Source organism: Vitis vinifera, chromosome 10 (assembly GCF_030704535.1).
Source record: "Vitis vinifera cultivar Pinot Noir 40024 chromosome 10, ASM3070453v1".
Lineage (NCBI taxonomy): Eukaryota > Viridiplantae > Streptophyta > Magnoliopsida > Vitales > Vitaceae > Vitis > Vitis vinifera.
The window spans coordinates 15,225,449-15,238,528 of NC_081814.1; the positions used below are offsets into that span (position 1 = coordinate 15,225,449).

At 36.4% G+C, this 13,080-nt stretch overlaps 2 long non-coding RNA genes across 2 annotated transcripts; both read left to right on the forward strand.

The window, feature by feature from the left end:
* The first annotated feature begins 4,657 nt into the window (after positions 1 to 4,657).
* Positions 4,658 to 5,169, forward strand: LOC132254517 (uncharacterized). Its single transcript, XR_009466813.1, has 3 exons — positions 4,658 to 4,710; positions 4,846 to 5,003; positions 5,121 to 5,169. It is a non-coding gene; the product is annotated as an uncharacterized LOC132254517 (long non-coding RNA).
* Positions 5,170 to 5,374: 205 nt separating this feature from the next.
* On the forward strand, positions 5,375 to 6,051 carry LOC104880538 (uncharacterized). Its single transcript, XR_786785.3, has 3 exons — positions 5,375 to 5,679; positions 5,762 to 5,824; positions 5,927 to 6,051. It is a non-coding gene; the product is annotated as an uncharacterized LOC104880538 (long non-coding RNA).
* Positions 6,052 to 13,080: the final 7,029 nt, after the last annotated feature.

Consider the following 13,080-nt stretch of genomic DNA (forward strand, 5'->3'; position numbering starts at 1 on the left):
TATTGTTCTTGGTAAGCCTCAGATTGGAGACAGCGGTTCTTTTCTCATCTGTTGCTCCTTGTTGTTGGGTGGTATGATCCTCATTCTATGCTTGATATGAAGTTCGGTATTTTGTTTGGTTTTCCCTTGACAGCCTTTTGGTAGGATGAAATCTTAAGGCTTTCAATCCTCCAATTTCACTTTCCAAGAAGCTAACCATTTCTCTCATCTGTTGAATCTTGATACTTTTTGAAGCACTTTCATCCTCAAGATTCTCACACACTCTAGTAAGCTCATGCACCTTATTTTCAAACAGAACTTCACGGACAGAGGAAGCCTGAAGATCAAAGTAGAATGTTGTAGCTTCAGCCTCCCATAGTTCAAAGTCATTGCTTCTTTCATGAAGCTCTGAATTCAACTTCTCTCATCTGATTCTATATTCTTCAATTTCTTCATGTAACATATCCAATTCAGACTCCAAGTTCCCATTCATCTTGCGAAGACATTCAATTTCCCTGTTCTGACTTGTGTTTTCTTCAGATAGTTCAAGAATCTGCTTCTTTGAATTTTCTCTTAGAAGTTCTGATTTTTCACATTCCCTCTTCAATTCCTCAACAGTGCCAAATAATTCTGCAGTCAAGTCCTGTGCAGCTTTGAGCTTTTGTTTTGCTTCTGAAAGATCCTTTTCCTTCTGGCTTAGCAAATCTTTTCCAACTGAAAGTTGATTGTTCAACTGATCACTTAAATTTGTAACTTCATGCAGCTCCTTGTCCAACTTCTCAACAAGCCCTTTCAGATGTAAATTTTCAGTTTCTTGCAGTCCCAATTTCTCTGTCAAAATTCCCACCTCCTCCCCAAGGTCACTGTTAACCCCATGGATATTGCCAAAATCTTCAGCAAGTGCTTTTAGTTCCCCTACCTTCTCAGACCAGAAGTTGTTCAAAACCAAAGACAGGTTACTGAGGGCAACAGTTTCATGGAGAATAACACTGTTTTCCTTTTCTAACATGCACTTCTCCTCCTTCACATCTGATAATTTTTAAAACAGATATCTATTTTCTTCAATCTCCTTCGAATTTTCTTCCTTCAATTCTACGTTGGCTCTCTGAAAGTCTACCAGCTTCTTACATAAACTCTCCACATCACACTTTACTCCCTCCAGGTGGTCTCTCTTGCTCACTTCTAGCCCCAACTACCGGTTCATCTCTAGAAGCTCATGTTTCTCGTTTTGCAGCACCAAAAGCTACTGTGCTGTGATCTTCAATTCCTGATCAAGTGTTTTATTCTCTAACTCAACTTCTGCACCATCTACTCTCAGTTGCTGAAGTACAGTTAACAGAAAGTGGCAGATAAGGACTTCAAATTTAGTGCTTAGTCATGCCAAATTCTCATGAATTTCAATAGTTGGTTCAATATATATATATATACATATTTTACTTGATCCTTGCATTATTCCCTTGCTTCTTTCTCACCAGGATTACTTATCCAGCACCAAATGGTTGTTTAATTTGCATATCAGTTCTTTATCATGTGAAGTATGAGGTTGTGAATGTGCAATTGGACATTTTTTATGTTCTCTATAGGCAAATTTATTTTCTACTGGTTATATGAAAGTTTAATTTTGTTTGACTCTAGAAATGCATTGAGGAATTCTGCATTCTTGTTGCTTCCATATTATGATAGCACAAAAACTTAGGTGGATCTAAAGGAAGAGATAATCTTGAAAAATTAGAATTTATTTGCATGGCCTCATGATAATTTGTATAATGATTCTTGGAATGTTTTGTTTTGTTTTCTGGTTATTACTTTTTAGAATATTCTTTGTTTGCTTTTGTTTGTTTTGTTTTCTGTTTTTTTTTTTATTTTCTTCTTATTTTCTTCTCACTTGCTGTGGTCTGTCCATATAAACTGCATGTGTCTTTCAGTTGCACTGCCCTCGATGCTTTTCTATTACATTTATTTTCCTATTAATGGAAACTTTGTTGACATCTTGCAATTCTTGGAGGTTAACCTAAATACAATCTTGCCTTTTAAACCCTTGCTTCAAGCCCTACCCAAGCTTTAGGTTATTAATTTAGGTTTGAATGTTTTACTTATAGACTTTATTTTATATTAAGAAAAATGACATCAGAAGAAGGGGAAAACTTTTCCATGCCAAGTGCGGGTTCAACTCCAATTACAGGCAGTACTTCAACTACTGATGGAACCTTGATATCTAAAAGAAGAAAGTTGACTTCGGTTGTTTGGAATGATTTTGATAAAATCATAGAAGATGGACAAGATTATGCTATTTGTAAGCACTGTAAGGGAAAGCTTAAGGCCGATAGCAAGAATGGGACAAAACACTTACATGTACACATAGATAGGTGCATGAAACGAAGAAATGTTGATATTAGGCAACAATTATTGGCAGTAGAGAGAAAAGGTCATGGAAAAGTTCAAATTGGTGGTTTTACCTTTGATCAAGAAATCTCAAGAGAGAAGCTTGCACGTGCAATTATATTGCATGAGTACCCACTTTCAATCATTGACCATGTGGGGTTTAGAGAATTTGCTACTAGTCTCCAACCCTTGTTTAAGATGGTTTCCCGCAATACGATTAAGGGTGATATAATGAAGATTTATGAGGTTTAGAAAGATAAGATGATTAGCTACTTAGAGAAACTTCAAAGTAGAGTTGCTATCACAACTGATATGTGGACATCAAATCAAAAGAAAGGCTACATGGCTATCACTGTACATTACATTGATGAGTCCTGGTTATTACACCATCATATTGTAAGGTTAGTTATGTTATTTTTTTTTAACTTGCAAAGTGTTTTTTTATTTGATCCTTTAATGATATTGTTTGTGTTAATGATATTTTTTATTCTTAATTTAGGTTTGTTTATGTGCCTCCTCCACACACAAAAGAAGTTCTTTCAGATGTATTAATGGATTTCTTGTTGGATTGGAATATGGATAGAAAAGTTTCTACAGTCACTGTGGATAATTGCTCAAGTAATGACGGAATGATCAATATCTTGGTGGAGAAATTATCTTTGAGCGATTCACTCTTATTGAATGGAAAAATTTTCCACATGCGATGTGCAGCACATGTGTTGAACTTAATTGTTAAGGAAGGTTTGGATGTCATTGAAGTAGAAATTGAAAAAATTCGTGAGAGTGTTGCATATTGGTCAGCAACCCCATCAAGAATGGAAAAGTTTGAAGATGCAGCTCGCCAATTGCGTATTCCATGCAATAAGAAGTTAAGTCTTGATTGTAAGACACGATGGAATTCCACATACTTGATGTTATCAATTGCTATAACATATAAAGATGTGTTCCCACGTTTGAAGCAACGTGAAAAATACTACATGGTTGTGCCATCAGAGGAAGAATGGAATATGGCAAAGGAAATATGTGGAAGATTGAAATTGTTTTACAACATAACAAAGTTGTTCTCAGGACGAAATTATCCCACTGCAAATACTTTCTTCATCAAAGTGTGCGAGATCAAAGAGGCATTGTATGATTGGTTGATATGCTCAAATGATGTTGTGAAAACGATGGCATCAAGTATGTTGCAAAAGTTTGACAAGTATTGGAGTGGGTGTCATATTGTGATGGCAATAGCAGCTATATTTGACCCAAGATACAAGATAAAGATTTTAGAGTTTTACTTTCCACTAATGTATGGGTCTGAAGCTTCAAATGAGATAGAAAAAATCCGTGGAATGTGTTATGAGTTGCTGTCTGAGTATCAATCAAAGTCTAATTTGGGGCAAAAAACTTCATCCTATGGTACTTCATCAGGTTCAACTCTTTTGGAGTTAAACTATGATGAACAAGATCCTCTTTCAAAGTTTGACTTATTTGTTCATAGTACCACTGGAGAAAGTCATACGAAGTCGGAGTTAGATTATTACTTAGAGGAGTCTATTCTGCCAAGGAATTCAAATTTTGATGTTTTAAGTTGGTGGAAGACAAATGGTATAAAGTATCCGACTTTGCAGATGATTGTTCGTGATATCTATGCTATTCCGGTATCTATAGTTGCATCTGAGTCAGCCTTTAGCACGGGTGGTAGGGTGGTATCAAAACATCGCAGTAGGCTTCATCCAGATACTTTGGAGGCCTTAATGTGTGCTCAAAGTTGGTTATGGAAGGAAAAAGAAGGTAACCGATTTACATAATTATCAATTTTATGAATTGTTTTTTATTAAAATATTTAGTAAAATTTTCTAATATTTTTTTTGGTGTTTTTTTTTTTACTAGGTGATTCATCAATTCATGACTCACAACCCCAACTCACAATGATGGATGAAAAGGATGATTTACTTGTGCTTTAGATTTTTTACTTAAGATGATGTTAGAGACATTTTTTCTTTCTTTTTTGCTAACAATTTCTTTGTAATGTCTTTTTTTATTTATTTTTTTTCAATGTTGTTAAGCTTATGGATATATTTTAATTTTGGATATTATATTTTGGCATGTCTTCTATGATGTTAATTACCATGGTTGTAACTAAGAACCACATTCTTTACAATCAAGTTCAAGACTTGCAAGGTAGAGTCCTTGTAAGGAAATGTGGGTGCAGGAACATATGCTAATTGAAGCCAACAATGCGTTGAAAAGGAAGGTACAAATTCTCAAATAAACCTGGTCTTTTATTTTAGATTGACATCCTGTGTTATAGAAAGAAACCTACTGAAAGGGATCACTACTGATGAAAATACTGCTGCACATGTAAGGTAATTTCTTAAAAAAAAGGATCAATCAGTAGGACTGTTCCTTGAATCCAGAATATTTTCTTTTTGAATTAGTATATATGAAGTGGTTTCCGCTAAAATGGTTGAAGAAAATTTTGCATTTTGAGTGCAGGATTTTGCCACTCTTGGTGTTGTTAATGTCAGATACTGTGGGTATATAGTTGTGGTTAAACTTGAAGGGAAAGAAAGTAGCAAAATGGATACTCATTTTCAAAGCATTGAACTTCTTGATCAGCCTGAAGGTGGTGCCAATGCCCTTAATATTAACAGGTTTTTGTCAAACCCTACAACATGTCACTGAAGTATCCTATGTAAGCTATGCTGTTCTCATGTTTTTACACTAGAAGTGGAGATATTCATTATGAACTTGTGAATATACTGTTACAGTTGAGGAAATCTTACCATTGGGTGGATTATTGGATTGCGTTGACAATTGAGAATTGTTTGGCGCCTTAGGAACTCATTATTCATGGATCTAGCCAAGGTTTTATTTTGTTTATTTATTTATTTTGTAGAGAATGAGGAAATTATGTTAGTCCAAAAAGAATTTGTAATATTTCTTTTTCTTTTGTTTGAAATTTTTGTGAGATGGGAACTTGGAGCGTGCTGGATACAACATTTGCAGGATCAAAACAACATAGAGAAAGATAAGAAACCATCTACTGCAAACACAAAAAATGAGATGAAGGTCGAGGGACTTGGTACTCCTCTTAGATCTCTTAAGAACAATAAGAAAAATTCAGATGGCAACAATCTGAAAATGCAGTCTGAGAAATCAAAAACCCCTGCAGAGTCTGTTATTGGGGAAGCTGAAAATTCTACACTGTCCTCAACAAAACCTCAGCTTGAAGCTAATGCAAATGAAAATGAACTTGCACTGAAGAGGATGCTATCTGATGCAGCTTTTGCCCGGCTTAAACAATCTAAAACTGGACTCCACCGCAAGGTAATATTTTGTCAATACCATTGGAGGTATAAGCTCCTTCTTTGTTCAGTTTCCTGTACTTATCCTCCCATGTCTTTGACAGTCTTTACAGGAACTAGTTGATCTGTCCTAGAAATATTACAGTGAAGTTGCACTTCCGAAACTGGTAACCACTGAATAATATCTGATTGAACTTGATTATGTCTGCATGAAAATAAGGTTGTGGTGATTTCTGTTTCTGTGTCTGCAGGAAAATTGTCCAATTCAGGTTGCAGATTTTGGTTCATTGGAACTCTCACCAGTGGATGGTCGGACGCTGACCGATTTCATGCATACTAGAGGTCTTCGAATGCGTTCTCTGGGACATGTTGTAAGTGCTGTACTCCCCTAGGTTTTGATTCCTTTACATGTCTTAGTAAAGTATTTCTGCATCATAAAGAAACTCCTAATTTTTATCTCAATTTATTGATGCATTGCAACCTCTTGAATTGGATGTGTTGAACAAGGTCTCACATATGAGATTGGTCCCACTCTTGGGGCACTGCTTGGAGCATGATAGCGAGAAGTTATTGGTATATAAATACATGCCAAATGGAGACTTGTCTAATTCCTTATACAGGGTTACGAATTTGGAAGACGACAATCTACAATCTCTTGATTGGATTACCAGATTGAAAATTGCAATAGAAGCTGTAGAAGGTCTATCTTATCTCCATCATGAGTGTTCCCCACCCCTTGTCCACAGGTATTGCAAAGCTTTCTTTCAACTATTTTTCTTCTGTCTGCTTTCTTATAGGTGGCATTTTGTTAATATCCATTATTTATGGTTAGCTAAAGTTGTTATGTTACGCTTTTAGCTGTTTGTTTTTCAGAATGCATATCCTTGTGTACAACAAGGCTGTGTTACATTATGCTCTTTCTTTTTTTTCTTTTTTTTTTCTTTTTGTAAAAGGATTGCATTTCCTGGTGTTGAACAAGAACTTTTTGGCTCATTAAGTGATTACTACCAAAAAGTGCTATTTTGTAGACCTAATTATAATGGTTTTAAGCACCTTTGAGTAGTAATCATATTCATTTAACCCAATTAATTCATTAAGGTCCTTAGTAATTGGTTTTAACCATTTTGTGGCAAGTTTACATGTTTTTATCAGCTTATGAATCAATTCAAGCATGCCAAATGATGGAGGAGCTACTTGGACAAGTTATGGCAAAGCTTTTGGAAGCTCAAATTCATGAAGAACCAAGCTTTGGAGCTCCATATCCCTTTGCCAAAGTCGTTCAAAGTATGCAAGGAAAGAACAATGGAGAAGAGGAAAGCAAAGTGAAGAGAAGCAAAGAGGACAGCAGCTGCAGTCTTATTTCGCACTTTTGGAGCACTTCCCGAAGTTCATTTTTTACATGCTATATACCATTTCAAAGCTCTGGAAGTCAAGAATCCAACGCTTCAAACCATGTACGATTTGGAGCTGAAATGAGGAAGATATGACCTTCGGAAGACAATTGCTCCAGGCTTGTGCGAAAATTTCGCACAACACCTTCCAAATTCGCACACCCCATGCGTGGTGCGAATTTTCCCCTGTTTCTGCTGACTCCACTTTAGATCTTTTCTTTTAGATATTTTTGTATAAATTTCCATTCTTCTCCTTGTAATCCACCAATCATAAGATTTCTTAGCTAGGAAGGTTGGAAAAAACTTCTCTATATATATTCCCTTGCATCCGTTGTAACAGATATCGATCAATATATAGAATTTTTACAGAGCTCTCCCGTTTCTATTTTCTTAGTAGCCAAACAGCCTCTGAGGGTTTTTCCTCAAAGGATGATTGGCTAAAACTTTTAGTTTCTCAAAGTATGGATGTTATGTGATGGCTTGGATGCAATCCTATGGAAATTTCTCGCACCCGGAAGGTAAGGTAGTCGTTTTTCATTAATGGTTCATTAATGCAAAGTTTGGTTTTTATTTCCTTTTGACAACTTCCAACGGCCAATACTTGATAAGCTTTTGGATTTCTATCCATTAGTTATCTCCTACGAGCTATTGGAAGGTGAGGTTTTCAATTCCAAGTTTTGCATTAATCCGTTAGAACCAATTTCAATGGCCATTGAAAGGTGAGTTTATCACCTGGAATGACTTTGAGTTGCCAATATTTGGTAAGCTTTTAGCTTTAGACTACTAGTTATCTCTTACGAGCCATTCAAAGGAAGTCTAAGGTGAATAACCATTGATGAAATTCACTACCATCTGTTTTGCCATTTTAAAGGATTAAAACTTGATTTGCTAAATCCATACCGGTTCGGGAAGCAAGCATCACCATAGTTGCAACCCCAACGCGAGGAGCCTATCCTGAGATTTCCAATTTGCATAAGAGCCAGAGCATAGCTATCCTATCTTTGAGAAACTTGTTTTTACACCCTTTCATTTTGGTCTTTAATGTTAGCTTAGATTAGTTTAAATCTTTCTAAAACATTTACATCTTCTTTTAAAGCTAACATCCATAAGAAAATCACCTATTTTCCTAATTTGAATATCACTTGTGTTTGCGAAAACCCTTCCCAGTGAACGATCCTAGAACCACTATGCTATAGTAGCTTGACTACTTTAGTAATAGTATTCAAGGTATAAATTTTGTTGATACGCCTTTAAAGCTAAGCTACCATGAGTCGAATCATTAAGTATGTATGATCTAAGATGCCACCACTACAAACCTTTTATATTTTCCAATCAAATAGAAGTTTCTTGCTGTTTTGAATTTCATGTGAGAATCCATAGAACCTTTTGGTGGTTGTAGACAGTTGAACTTAATACTGCATTGTCCTGCAGTGCTGAAATTGGGGGGTAAAGGATCCTTTATGGACGGTGGCCCCGATTTTTGTCCCACTGTTCTCAGTATTAAGTGACATGAAAATCCTATAAACTGGTAGCTAAGACAAAGTGATAAGTAGTCTTAGTGTGGGAAGTGTGTACTTGGAACATTTGATTTTAGGTTCTTTTTCCCTATATAATTAGCACCTATACCTACTATGCACATGCATTGTATAATTATCAAAAATTTGGAAAGATCAGGAAATAAATGTGAGAACACTCTAGTTATTAATACTCCATAGATTCGAAATAAATGTTTTCACAATATGACACAGTTCTCTTAATATTGTGGGTTAGTTATGCTACTACTACTAGGACCTGAACTAAGGGCCACTTGGAAGATGGATATTATATTAATAATTGATCTGTAAAAAGCCACTTGAGGATTTTGTAGGAGACTAGGAGAAGTGAATTGAGCCCTTAAGAAATTAGGCCCATTTTTCTGCTTGTTTTGTGGGACATATTTTATGGTGAGCTAGATTGAACTGTCCACTAATTTTGAATTAGACTGACAATTAATGAAGCAGTAAAAGACCTATATTAATATGAAAAATATATTGTGCTGCTAAAAGGCAGCTTGGACTCAAAACCTGAAGGATTTATTGTATTGTTCTTTATATTATATTAATTTTTAAACTTTATGCCCACAAAAATAAAGTTACATTGATTTTATGATTTGTGGTCCCAAACATTCTGAAGCTTTCTCTATTGAGATATCTAATGTGGTTTTCTTGATCTTTCTAGGTTGCTAATATGTGCTATTTTCACCCTAAGCATCTTAGTCTGTGTTTACTGTTATGAAGCATGAATTTCATTTTGCATTTATATGGGTGTTGGTGAGTACTCAAGCTGGAATTTTTGTCCCTCTAAACCCTCAAAATTTTAAAATAGAAATGAGGGCCTAGTGTTCAACACACCTTGCATGAGAGATTTTCTACCCAGGAATCATATCAATCATGAAGCTTGGGTTCTCTAGTCCATATCTAAAGACTTCAAATGTTTTCAATAGGGTCATTCATCATCCTTGGGAAAAGGAAATGTAAATCATTGATTTTTGTTTTGTGCATCTTTAGAAGATGGTCACTTTCACACTAGTAAATCATAGAAGGATTTAAAAGTGGATGTTTGAATACCCAAAAGTTAATTAGAACTCATGAGAAAGGGGTGATAGTGAAGATAGATTTCTCAATTTTGGAGATATCGGACAATGTTCATGTTGTAATGGTTTTCATTTGCTTAAACATTTTTACCAACTAGATTTTATCTCTTTGTTCTTTTCCTCATTGCTTCTCATCAATATTGCACAAAATTCTCTCCTAATTTATTCTATTAAGACAAGTTATGCCCAGTGGTGTGAATATTGAAAGCATTTTAATTTTTGGTGGTTGCAGAGATGTTCAAGCAAGTAGTATCCTACTTGATGATAAATTTGAAGTGCGACTTGGAAGCTTAAGTGAGGTTTGTGCTCAAGAAGGGGACTCTCACCAAAATGTAATCACAAAGTTGTTAAGGAAGCCACAGTAAGTATTATCTATTTTTAATTGATCAAACATTTCCAAGTAGGCATTCGCTAGGAACCACCAGTGTTTTTTTTAAGTTTTCATGTCTTTGGTTAAAAGGATTCTTTGATCTGTCATTTGTTTTTTGTTACTTTTATTCATTTATTTAACATCAGGCATGCTTCTAAGTTTTTAGAGTCAAGATTGCTCATAGAGTTATATTTCTAATTCCTTTTATGATGTCATTGACAATATGCTTTTCTAATTTTCAACCTGGAATTCTGGCAATTAGGCTGCATTAAATTCAGTAATTACACCTCAATATGCTTTTCTTATTTTCAACCTGGAATCCTGGCAATTAGGCTGCATTAAATTCAGTAATTACACCTCAATATGCTTTTCTTATTTTCAACCTGGAATCCTGGCAATTAGGCTGCATTAAATTCGGTAATTACACCTCAGCATTCTTTTCACATATCCATTATATCCCACATCCTTTTTGTTGGATAAGGTCCAAGCTAATTTTAGAATTTGGATACAAGTTTAACATTTAGATTTTCATAGATCCAAACTATGGGAGGAATTTTGTTATTGTTTCAAATTTCATTTATTCGTTCACTCAGGAAAATAACCTTGTTGGATCCATGGATTTACAATGGGAGGATTTTCATTTATGGGAGGATTTTCCTTGTGATATACAGTGGCGAGGTGCATGCTGTTGAAGGAATTAGCAAATCCTTGAGTATAGAACAAGTTATATGGGCTCCATTGGCTGAAGGCTTCTCTCAATATTTGGTTTTTGTTGGGTGGTCATCAGAGACAAGGAAGCTTGGCATTAAGTATTGCTATAATCGGCCCTGTGCCTTGTATGCAGTCAGGGCTCCATTTTGTGAATCCAAAGCCAACGAACTTCAGTCCAAGTGGGTTACTTGCTTTGATTGATATGTTATGATTTGTCTATCTTTCTAATCATCAACACTCATTGTGTGTTGAAGACTATGCAAACAAACTTCAACTTTGATGTAATTTTTACTTTCTTAATACATTCTAGCAGCAATGTAAATGAAGATTCAACTGTGGTTAATCTAACTCAAAAGCATTAGTAGTGCTTTATTTCCAAGGTTCAGCCCAGCCCAAACCAGCCCAGCACAGCACAGCACAGCCCAGCCCAGCCCAGCCCAGTCCCGCCCAGCCCTGCCCAGCCCCGACAACACATACCCGGGTCGGGACGGGCCGGGGATGGGATTTTAATTTTAACTCTATAACGGGGATCGGAATGCCCCGCCCCGCCCCGCCCCGGGTTTGGGACGGGTTGGGAAATAACTAAATCTTTTGGGACGGGAATGGGATAGGTGTGACCCGTCCCAAAACAGCCCGTTGCCATTCCTATCCAACATGCAACCTCATACGTCTAGCACGCTCATTGAGAGTTCTGTTCATGCGCTCAGCCACACCATTCTGTTGTGGTGTCCCAGGAATAGCCTTCTCCATCCTAATTCCCTGTGCAGCACAATACTTACTGAATCCTCCATCTATGTACTCTCCTTCATTATTTGACCTCAAACATTTTACTTTCAAACCTGTTTCTGTCTCAACCATGGCCTTCCACTTCTTAAAAGTTTCAAATACATCAGATTTATTTTTTAGAAAATAAACCCATACCTTTCTGCTTGAGTCATTAATAAAAGTGATGTAGTACCTTGAACCTCCAAGGGATGCAACTGGAGAAGGCCCCCACAAATTAGTGTGTACTAGTTCCAATTTTTCAGCCTTTGGTGTCCTGCCAATTTTCAAAAAACTCACATTTTTTTGCTTTCCTAAGATGCAACTTTCACACATGTCAAAATCAATAGACTTCAATTCTGGTAGTTTTCCTTTTGATAACAACATTTTCATCCCTTTCTCACTCATGTGACCAAGTCTGTGGTGTCATAGGCTTGTATCAGTACTTGCATCAGCAACTGCAATTGTGTCTCTTGGACATGAGGTCATATACAGAGTACCAGTCTTCTTTCCATAAGCCAATACCCTAGTTCCCTTTGTAACCTTCCAAGTACCACCAACAAATAGTATTACATGTCCTTCATCATCAAGTTGTCCAATAGAAATCAGATTCCTTCTCAGGTCAGGAATATGTTGAACCTTCTCCAGTAACCAAATAGACCCATTGGGCAATGATATTCGAACATCTCCCAGACCCACAACATCCAAGGCTGAACCATCAGCCAAATACACCTTACCAAAATCACCTACAACATAATTCCGTATGATTTCTCGGTGTGGAGTGGTATGAAATGAAGCTCCTGAATCCAAAACCCAATCATCAAGTGGACTGTCTACTGCAAGAAGTAATGCATCCTGTACCTCTTCTGTTACAGCATTAGTAGAATCATCTTCATTTTTCTTCTTAGGACTTTTGCATTGCCTTTTAAAGTGACCTGTTTTCCCACAGTTCCAGCATTGTACTTGTTGACCTGATCTAGATTTGCTTCTGTTCCGATTAGAATTTATGGATTTTGATCTACCCTGGTTTGAATTTTTGTCATTACTTCTGCCTCTTGTCTCAAGGTTTAGGGCAGAACCAAATCCTGAGGTTTCGCCTGCATCTCTTCGGCGAATCTCCTCAGCCATAATTAAATCTCGTATATCATTGTACTTGAGCTTTTCTTTTCCTGTAGAATTGCTTACTGCCATCCTCATTGCCTCCCAACTATTTGGCAAAGAAGCCAAGACAATCAGAGCACAAATCTCATCATCAAAATCAATTTCTACAGACGACAATTGATTTGTGATTGTATTAAATTCATTCAGATGTTGTGCTACTGATGCATTCTCTGCCATCTTCAAATTGAACAATTTCTTCATCAGATGCACTTTATTGTTTATGGACAACTTTTCATACATACCGAACAAAGCCTTCATCAAATATGTTGTGGTCTTCTCCTTTACAACATTATGTGCAACAGACCTAGACAGAGTTAACCTAATAACTCCTAGAACCTGTCTGTCAAGAAGCGCCCATTCCTTAGCCTTCATACTCTTAGGTTTTGTCCCCAAAAG